Source organism: Perissodus microlepis, chromosome 9 (assembly GCF_051167445.1).
Source record: "Perissodus microlepis isolate ML-2025 ecotype Zambia chromosome 9, ASM5116744v1, whole genome shotgun sequence".
Taxonomy (NCBI): domain Eukaryota; kingdom Metazoa; phylum Chordata; class Actinopteri; order Cichliformes; family Cichlidae; genus Perissodus; species Perissodus microlepis.
This window is the reverse complement of record NC_140469.1, coordinates 11449898-11458489: the sequence shown is the minus strand read 5'-3', so window position 1 is coordinate 11458489 and position 8592 is coordinate 11449898. Positions and strand designations below refer to the sequence as shown.

General features: G+C 38.5%; 1 long non-coding RNA gene across 1 annotated transcript; it reads left to right on the top strand.

Moving 5' to 3' along the window:
* Positions 1-5582: 5582 nt before the first annotated feature.
* Positions 5583-8017, top strand: LOC146380134 (uncharacterized). Its single transcript, XR_014801401.1, has 4 exons — positions 5583-5872; positions 6666-6783; positions 6962-7038; positions 7282-8017. It is a non-coding gene; the product is annotated as an uncharacterized LOC146380134 (long non-coding RNA).
* Positions 8018-8592: the final 575 nt, after the last annotated feature.

Genomic DNA, 8592 nt, shown 5'->3' with positions numbered 1-8592 from the left:
AGAAAATTTGTACACATAGTTTATAATTTCAAATGTATCAGAGCAAATCCAGCTCAGTTTTAAATATGTTTTGCATGAAATCTGCATTATTTCAGTGAGTATTGAAACCTGATATGTATAAAAATGTTTTAAGATAAGCCAAATTAAACCAATATTACAAACAAACAATGACTTACACCTCTAATTTAGATCTTTGTGATCATGTAGAGAACATTACTGAGTTTATAAGGTAGCAAATGGTAGTTTCACCTCTACATTGTAAAACAATAGCAAGGCTAATGAGCCACACCAACGCCCATCATAAACCCCATAGACACATGCATCTGGCCCCCTCTGGCTTATTCAGAATTAGAGACACACCTAGTTCACCCAGTGACCACTAAACATACGCTAATGTGTCTTTTAGAGTTCCTGTATCACACCCTGCTTCCTCTGATTAATTATCAAGTCAATGCAGACAGTTGGCACCAGGGCCATGAGAGATAAGTGAGGGTAAAGGTGTTTGTGTTGACATGTCTTAATTTGAAGTAACTGCAAAGACACAGAAGTCATATTGTTTGCAGATGATACAAAGTTATTGTGGAAGTAACTTGGAACAACTTCTGAATGAACTAGAAAATCAATTTAAGAAATTGAAGAGTTTTTCTGTAATCATATAACACTGGATATGAGCAAAACAAAACTCATACTATTTTGGAGTCGTGCAAATTCTATCATTAATAAACTGATGATGAATAACAGACTTAGGATCATAAATAAAACCGCTTCAAAAGAACCACCAAACCCACTTTTTAGCCTTTTCATTAAATACTCTTAAATTTAAAGACTTGGTTGACCTCAGACCTCTACACACAATTTATAAAGCAACAAACAAATCTTTTTCCCACAACATTTAGAACTTGATCAGGATAAAAAAAAAGAGAAAGAAAGAAATGACATGTAATGTACGTCTGTTTTTGCTTTTCTCCTCAGAGTTGGTGCAGTAGATCAAGGCTCATGCAGGAGACTGATAAAGTCAACTTTATATATGTTGTAAATGTTTCAGTCAGTGTCATTCATTTTCTTCCAACAAATGACGACATTTCTAGGATTAAATACTGGCTGCATATTTTGTTTTGTTTTCATCGAGTGTCTAACATCATAATCTACAATATTTGATAGGATGTTAAAAAGTGCATGCATGTTGCACTTTGCAAGTCATAAAATCTTGTGCTTAGCCTCTGACCCAGAATGTCACAGCAGCAATGGAGACTCGTCAGACCAGGAAACATTTCTCCAATCTCTTATTGTCTAATATTTGTGAGTCTGTTTCCTCAGTTTGCTGTTCTTAGCTGACAATAGCAGACTTAGGATTATAAATAAAACCACTTCAAAGGAACCACCAAATCCACTTTTTAGCCTTTTTATTAAATACACCTAAATGTAAAGACTTGGTTGATCTCAGAACTCTACACATAATTTATTAAGAAACACACAAATATTTGACACATAACATTTAGAACTTGATCAGAACAAGACCTGAAAGGAATCCTTATGTTCAGCAAGATTGTAGTAAGGTCTAATGTAACATATCAAGTCTTTGACGTTGATGAATTGATGTAGTTTAAGAAGTCATGAAAGAGAACATTATAAGAGTTTTGGATATAACATTAAGAGATGAATTCATGAAATTGTGTTTTGTGTAATTTTGTTGTTCCAATATTTGTAAAAAAAATAATGTACATGAAGAATATTATCTGCCTTGTGTTTGAGAAACTGTGAATAAAATATTAGTTTCACCAATTCAAAACTTTCTACATGTCTCCAAACCTTCTGTCAGAGACTGAACTCTATCTTTCCATGTTAACTTGAGCTACAATCCTCTATATTCACAATCAGTATAAGACAGTCAATCTAAAGAATCCGGAGCTTTCAAATGGACCTCAAAGATTTTCCCAGGAATACCTCAAATAACAACCCTACCTCAGACTTTGAATACTTAGTTTTAAGAAACCTGAGATGATACAGTGCAAGCTCCTTGCAAGCTCCTTTGAATATAGTGGAAAGTTTCTGCCTCTGTGATTATCTTCCTTAGACTCTAAATGTTGGGTTTGCTTTTAATTGTTCACAAGTCTGATGTTGATTATTTGGTAGTAAAGCTCCAAAAAATATTTTATTGTCACCTTTTCTACTCTCTGCCCTATGAAACTGAAGTCTTGAAATGAAACGTGCAATGTTATTAAATCTTCCCCTTACTGAACACCTGAAATCAGCTCAGTTAAAGTGTAGGATGCTGCTGATGGACATGTATGTTTGTATCATGGCTGTGTTGGGCTCTGTCAGGGGATGTTATGGATGGGGCATGGTGGCTGTAGGTTGCCAGGTTCTTGCTCACAGTGCCACCGATGATCATGACTGGGAAGCGTACCAGCAACCAGGCGCCTTGCAGCAGGAGCACGGTGGTGGCCAGCAGAGCCTGAGTGGAGCTGTCAGAACAGACCTGTGAAACAGCATTTTAAACAAATGTAAATGATGCCAGTTGGTAGAAACAGCCTGACTGCTGTGTAAAGCAACTCACAAAAGAAGAAGCTCAACCCCCCACATTCCTGCCCACACCCACAAACCTCCTTAAAAGCCCAGAATTGCTCTTAAGTCAGTCTTACGAATCATAGCACTATCCTGCTTGGTTTGGAGCTCTTTCAGCAGAGATACTTATTCCAGCTTTCCTGCTTTAATCACTGGGACTTCAAAGACGGAAGATTATGGGATGCACTTTTCACAAGGTATGTACTCAGCATTGTTGCCTGGTGAGCTGATATGAACAGAGTTGGCTAAAGACAACTTGCAAAAATACTCTTTTACTCTGTGTTGTAAGTCCTGAGGGTAGAAGTCACAATTTCTCCCTCCACAGCTGAACTGGGAGTCCACTTTAAATCCTTTTTGGTTTTAAAGAATGTACAAATATCCGACCAATTTTTTATCCCAAGTTTGTGTGACCCATTGTCGTGATGCTTGCTCAATCAAGAGGAAAGCAAATCCCAAAGGGTTCATTCTGTTCATCTGAACATAACAATTTAAGACTCATCAATTTACTCCTTTTTATTATTTCTGTAACGAAGTCAGTTGTGCCAACACATATCAGTAACTAACCCATGTGGACCATATAGACTTGTGCTTACTTGGCCTCTTTCTTTCTGTCCTCACAGACTCGTGGAGATCAGGCAGCGGACTTGAAGGGAGTCTTCCCTTGGAAGAACTCGCTACATGGGCAGAGACTGCTCTACAAATGGAGATGAGCAACAAAACCGCTGATACATCTGAGGCTGTTTCCAGCTATGTCTCAGAAGAGAAACAAGATTTTGCTGTCCCAAGAAGCCAGGATGGCAACATCGCTGCCACTCTGCACCATCCCAGCACTGCTCCAGAGAAACCTAAAGGAAAGGCCCGGGTGGTGTTCACAGAGAGACAGTTGAATATTCTTGTCCATCACTTTAATGTGAAACATTACTATGAGCCAAGAGAGATGAAACAGCTGGCAGAGATGACAGGACTGACCTACAGACAGGTGAGTGTTTTTCAACTCAATAGAACATAAGAAATTGAATTTTGGGTCCATTGTACTGATTAAATGTTTTCTGTTTTCCTCCACCTTTAGGTAAAAACTTGGTTTCAAAACAGACGGAGTAAGTTTAGGAGGAGTTTACATCCTCAGCATGTGAATCAGGGCGTCCCACTTCATGTAAGTATCTCCTATTATTAAAAAGCCCTGTTTCTGATTCTGTCATTATCTGGGGAATTGATTGAAATGTAATGTAAATAATTTAAAACAAGAATTCTAGAAGTATCCTCGTTTTACTGACAGTGTATCTGTGATTCAGTTTCAGGGAGAGGGAAAGCCCCCACTCAGGCAGCAGTACACCCAGCACCTGGAGGTAAACTCAATCACAAATGGTGCAAATTATTAGGGCCCCTATCATCATGCTGTGGACAATTTTGCAGCTGGACCTCAATGGACCTTCCCCTCCTCGCCCCAGATGTTTGGCTGGTCGATGCCACCAGGCAACGGCAATTATGAATTCAACCCTGGTGTATGAATGCACAACACAACAACTCTGGGCCACACAATACAAGTTTCTAAGGAGCAAGTGGAGAGTCTTGCCAGCAGCTAATGGTCCTTTAATTACAAATTATGTAATTCCGCATTCTTTGTATTACATTTTGATCTTCTTGTCTTCATGTAGCTCAACATAACAGAGTCTCAGATTTGATCTCTTTCAGTAAATTAAAGGAACCTGGTGAATTTTAGGCCCTTTATTTTTAATCATTGGATTTTACAAGTATTTGAATAAGTAAACTCTAGCTATTGAAAATGCATTTTAGGCTATCCAAAAACATTAAGAGATGAATTCATGAAAATGTGTTTTGTTTGATTTATTTGTATCTTCTTTTAGTATTTGTAAAAAATAATGTACATGAAGAATATTATCTGCCTTGTGTTTGAGAAACTGTGAATAAAATATATTTTTCACCCATTCAAAACTGAACCTTCTACATGTCTCCAAACCTTCTATCAGAGACTGAACATCCAAAAGTTTTAGAGACTTTAGACCTCTATCTTTCCATGTTAACTCGAGCTACAATCCACAATCAAAGTATCGACAGATAATCTAAAGAATCTGTAGTTTTGAGAGAGTTTCTGAAAAGCATTATACCATAAAGCATTTTTCAATCTGAAAAATTAATATAGATTAATGAATAAATTATTAACTGAGTGAAGATTCAGCTATTGGATAAAACAATAATCACCAGATATGCCCGACATATAATAATACTCTATATCTGAACCTATGACAAGCAGGAAGTCATTCATGCCTGCTGAAATACTTTCAGTTTATAACCTGAATATTACAGCAAATATTGTTGTGTTCAACTACAGTGCCGTCAGTCACTGAAGAATTACAGGCAGAATTCCTGCTGATGATGTCAAATCTTGTTAATGTGCACTCAAAGATGCTCTTCTGCACACCTATGTTGTAAAAAGTGGTCATTGTAGTTTCTGTTGCCTGTTGTAGTTTCAGAGAGCTTGGATCAGCTGGAGAAACTGTGTTCAACATGCACACACTTCTGAACCTGCACTGCTGCACTAAAACAAAGACAGTTACAATATCTACACAGTGCTAGTCTATATAAGACAATGTAGGGATCTGAGACTGACTTTGTGCTTCTAGCTGGAGTCCAGCCTGTTTAATCAGAAGAAGACTGACTTGGGAAATAATGAACAGTAGATGGCAGTAACACACCACTGATGCATCTAGCCTGCCAAACCCAAAGAAGAAGAACATGGCCGCAAGATTTCTGAAAGATTCACTCACTTTTTAACAATCCGACCAAATATTGTAGATCATGATTGTAAGAGGCCTGTCTGAACTTAATATACAGATTTCATGCTGTTGTTAACTGTGTGATTTGTGATGGTTATGTTTAAGAGGTTTGTATTGAAAGTATTTTGTGATAGTTTATGGTGGGTCATGTGATTTGGGTGGTATTGATTGCTTATTTTAGGCACCTGTTCATGCAGTGTCAGTTGGAGCAGAGAGGATTGATGTGTGGCTTTTTGTTTTGGGGTTGATGAGTTTTTGGTTCTCTTGTGTGTTTCGCTTTAGTTTTCTTTTATTTATAAAGATTTAAGTTTCTTTCTGTCTCAGTGAGTCACTGTTTTTGGAGAAGGCGGCACACAAGTATTCAGGCTCACTCTCAGCTCCTCAGCAGCCTTTTCATTCTGAAGTTGCTGAAATTTGCCAACGAAAATCCATCTATGGAAGAATCTCAACATGGAGCATGGCATCAAGGATGGAGAGGATTAAAGTCAGCAGATATGGATCCAGACACGGAGGTAGGCCTTTACTGTTAAATGATTGAAATGACATTAGAAGCTTCATTTACTGGTGGATGTGCACAATAAGCTGCCCTGTTGTTAATTGAAAGGATTTGGTATGCATGGCCTGTTTGGGGCTGTTTGTCTGCACGAGGATTCTTTGCTGCTGATTGCTGAGAGTTGAATGTGCGTGGGCACAGATAATTGTGTCTGTACTGAAATCTTGACATTGCTTTCTCCCACCACAGTTGAACAGGGAGTCCAGTTTGAAGAAACTGGTTTAAGCTGTTAGGAAGCATGAAGCAGATGGTTGGGTGTAGAGCATCTGTTCAAATCTCTTTGGCACATTTCAACATCAGTCTGGTATAGATCCAGTCAGAAGAAGATCTTGCACATTGCACTCATTTTGGCCTCAGTTAAAAAAAGCCTTCAGCAGTCACACTGGTTTGGTCAAGAATGTGTTGAGATTGACCAACAGGTCTTTAAAAGAGAGCTTCAGCTCTCCCTGCAAGGACCTGGTAGAAATTCTTAAAACGTTACACTGATGTCTCTTTGATGATTTTTTTTTTTTTTTTTTTTTTTTTTGGTGATTTTTGTTGTTAGCACATCTAACTATGTGAAGAACAAAGTATTTATAAAGAGTATTTTAATAATTTGCATTTGGGATGTCATCTTTTTGTGTTCCCTTCATTTTTGTTATTCATTTTTATTTATTTATTTTTTTTGAGCAGTCTATATTCACATTGTTTTTTTGGGGGGGTTGTTTTCTTAAAGCCTACTTTCTTTGTCAATTTCTTTCTTTCTCTCTAAGCACCTCACAAGTAAGGCACACACCCACATCAAGAGCTGCTCTACAGCCACAGACTCTGGTCAGGAGAAGAGATTTTCCAGTGCCTACTCTCCTGGGTTCAGTGGGTGAAGTTGAACAGGTACATCCTAATGCAGTTTATGAACACATGACTGGTTATCATGTCTTCAACTCTCACTGAGCTGACATCAGTGTGGTTGTTGATGCTGCAAAACAGGATGGTTTAAACAGATGCGTCGAATCCTCAGCAGCAAACCACCTGCTCCAGCAGAGATACTTAAACCAGTTTTGTCTTCCAGTCTGTGAAGCTGCAAAAATGGCAGACTGGAAGACTCGGATGGCTTTCATCAATTTGAATCTCTCAGAATCTCAACAGGTATGTACTCAGCATCGTTGCCCAGTGAGCAATGTTCAAGTGAAATCTGGTGGCAAATTGTAGGAATGCAGCCAACATGCAGAGTGTTTGTATGATGCTATTCTGTATAAGAGTGAGCAATTTAGCCATTATTTAATTACTGTTTTGGTATAATTTTCTGTTCTAAAGTGACTTGTGCCAAAGCATAACAGTAAATATGCTGACCCATGTGGATCATATAGTTAAAATCATTCCTTTTTTCAGGTGAAGACTTGTCAGAACTGAAGGAGGAAGTTTAGGAAAACCAGCACATGATGCAGATAAATTTCAGCACTGTGGCTCGACAGGAGCAGGTCCTGCCTTACCTGAACACCTTTGTCAGTGATGGTGAAGGCCACTTCCTCCCATGTGTTGGTGTAGCTGAAGCTGTAGAAGTTAAATATTGCAAAGTACTGTGTCAATATTTTCTACTATTGTGTTTGGTGCTGTTTATTCATCTAGATTATTTTGGTATGGGCAACCCACTTTTGTAGTTTTCTGAGCTCTGTGTCTCTGAAAAGTAATGTTTCCATCCTAAAGAAATCCAGACTGTGTTACAGATCTACTGACCTTGTAGGAATTCTTTTCTGTCCACTGAACTACATCTGCTAACCATATCAGTGTCCTGGAGGAAGCACGTAAAGGCTTTGAACAAGAAGCTTGACTTCATGACAGGCTTCATGCTTCTTTGTAGTTGGCAGGTGTAGACACTGCACCAGATTTCTGAGTTTTAACAAATTCATGCATTTCAACAATACTTTGGACTGACTTCAGCTGTTGTTAGAATGTATTTAATATTAATTTCTAGTATCATCTGATGTTTGCTGGAGCCACAGCTGTAAAAGCTGCTGGTCATGATGTCGGTTTGGTTATGTGATGAGAGGGAAACATGAAGATGAAACCAGGAGATGTCCTTACTGAATCATCAGAGCTGAACAGGTGATGGAGAAACAGGTTTACCTTTTAGGTGACATGAATGAGCTGAAGGGAAGTTCTGAACTGTTTCTGAGAGACAAATAACACCAGCTGACAGCTGGTAACTGTGCAGGGACGGGTCTAGCAAAGTTTTGTGAGGGGGGCCAGGTAGGGCATTAACAGGGAAAGGGGGGCGCAAAGAAATACTTTCTTATTCTCATTTAAAATGTCTAGCTTTTTAAAAAAAATAATTATCTGAATCTTACAACAAACGATTGATAGATTGATGCATATATACATCAGAAAAGTGCACATCACTGTCACAACAGCATTTGTTTTCATTCAAAGGCTTTATGATTTTTTTTTTTTTTTTTTTTGGTCCCAGTCCAGCCGTGTATGCAGTTCATCTGCAGTCTGGTGTTACCTACATCTTCCTATTCGGAAGGCAGAATTTTCGAGTTCTGAGTACAATTGAAAGCACCACGACTGCAGTTTTCGTGTTGGATGTAAAAAGCGCACATGACACTGTGACGTAGGCTAGAATCATGGCAGCGGTCAACGGCAGTCCAGGCGTGGGATTTCTCTCGTGGAAATATACAGATTATTTTTATCCTTTCTATT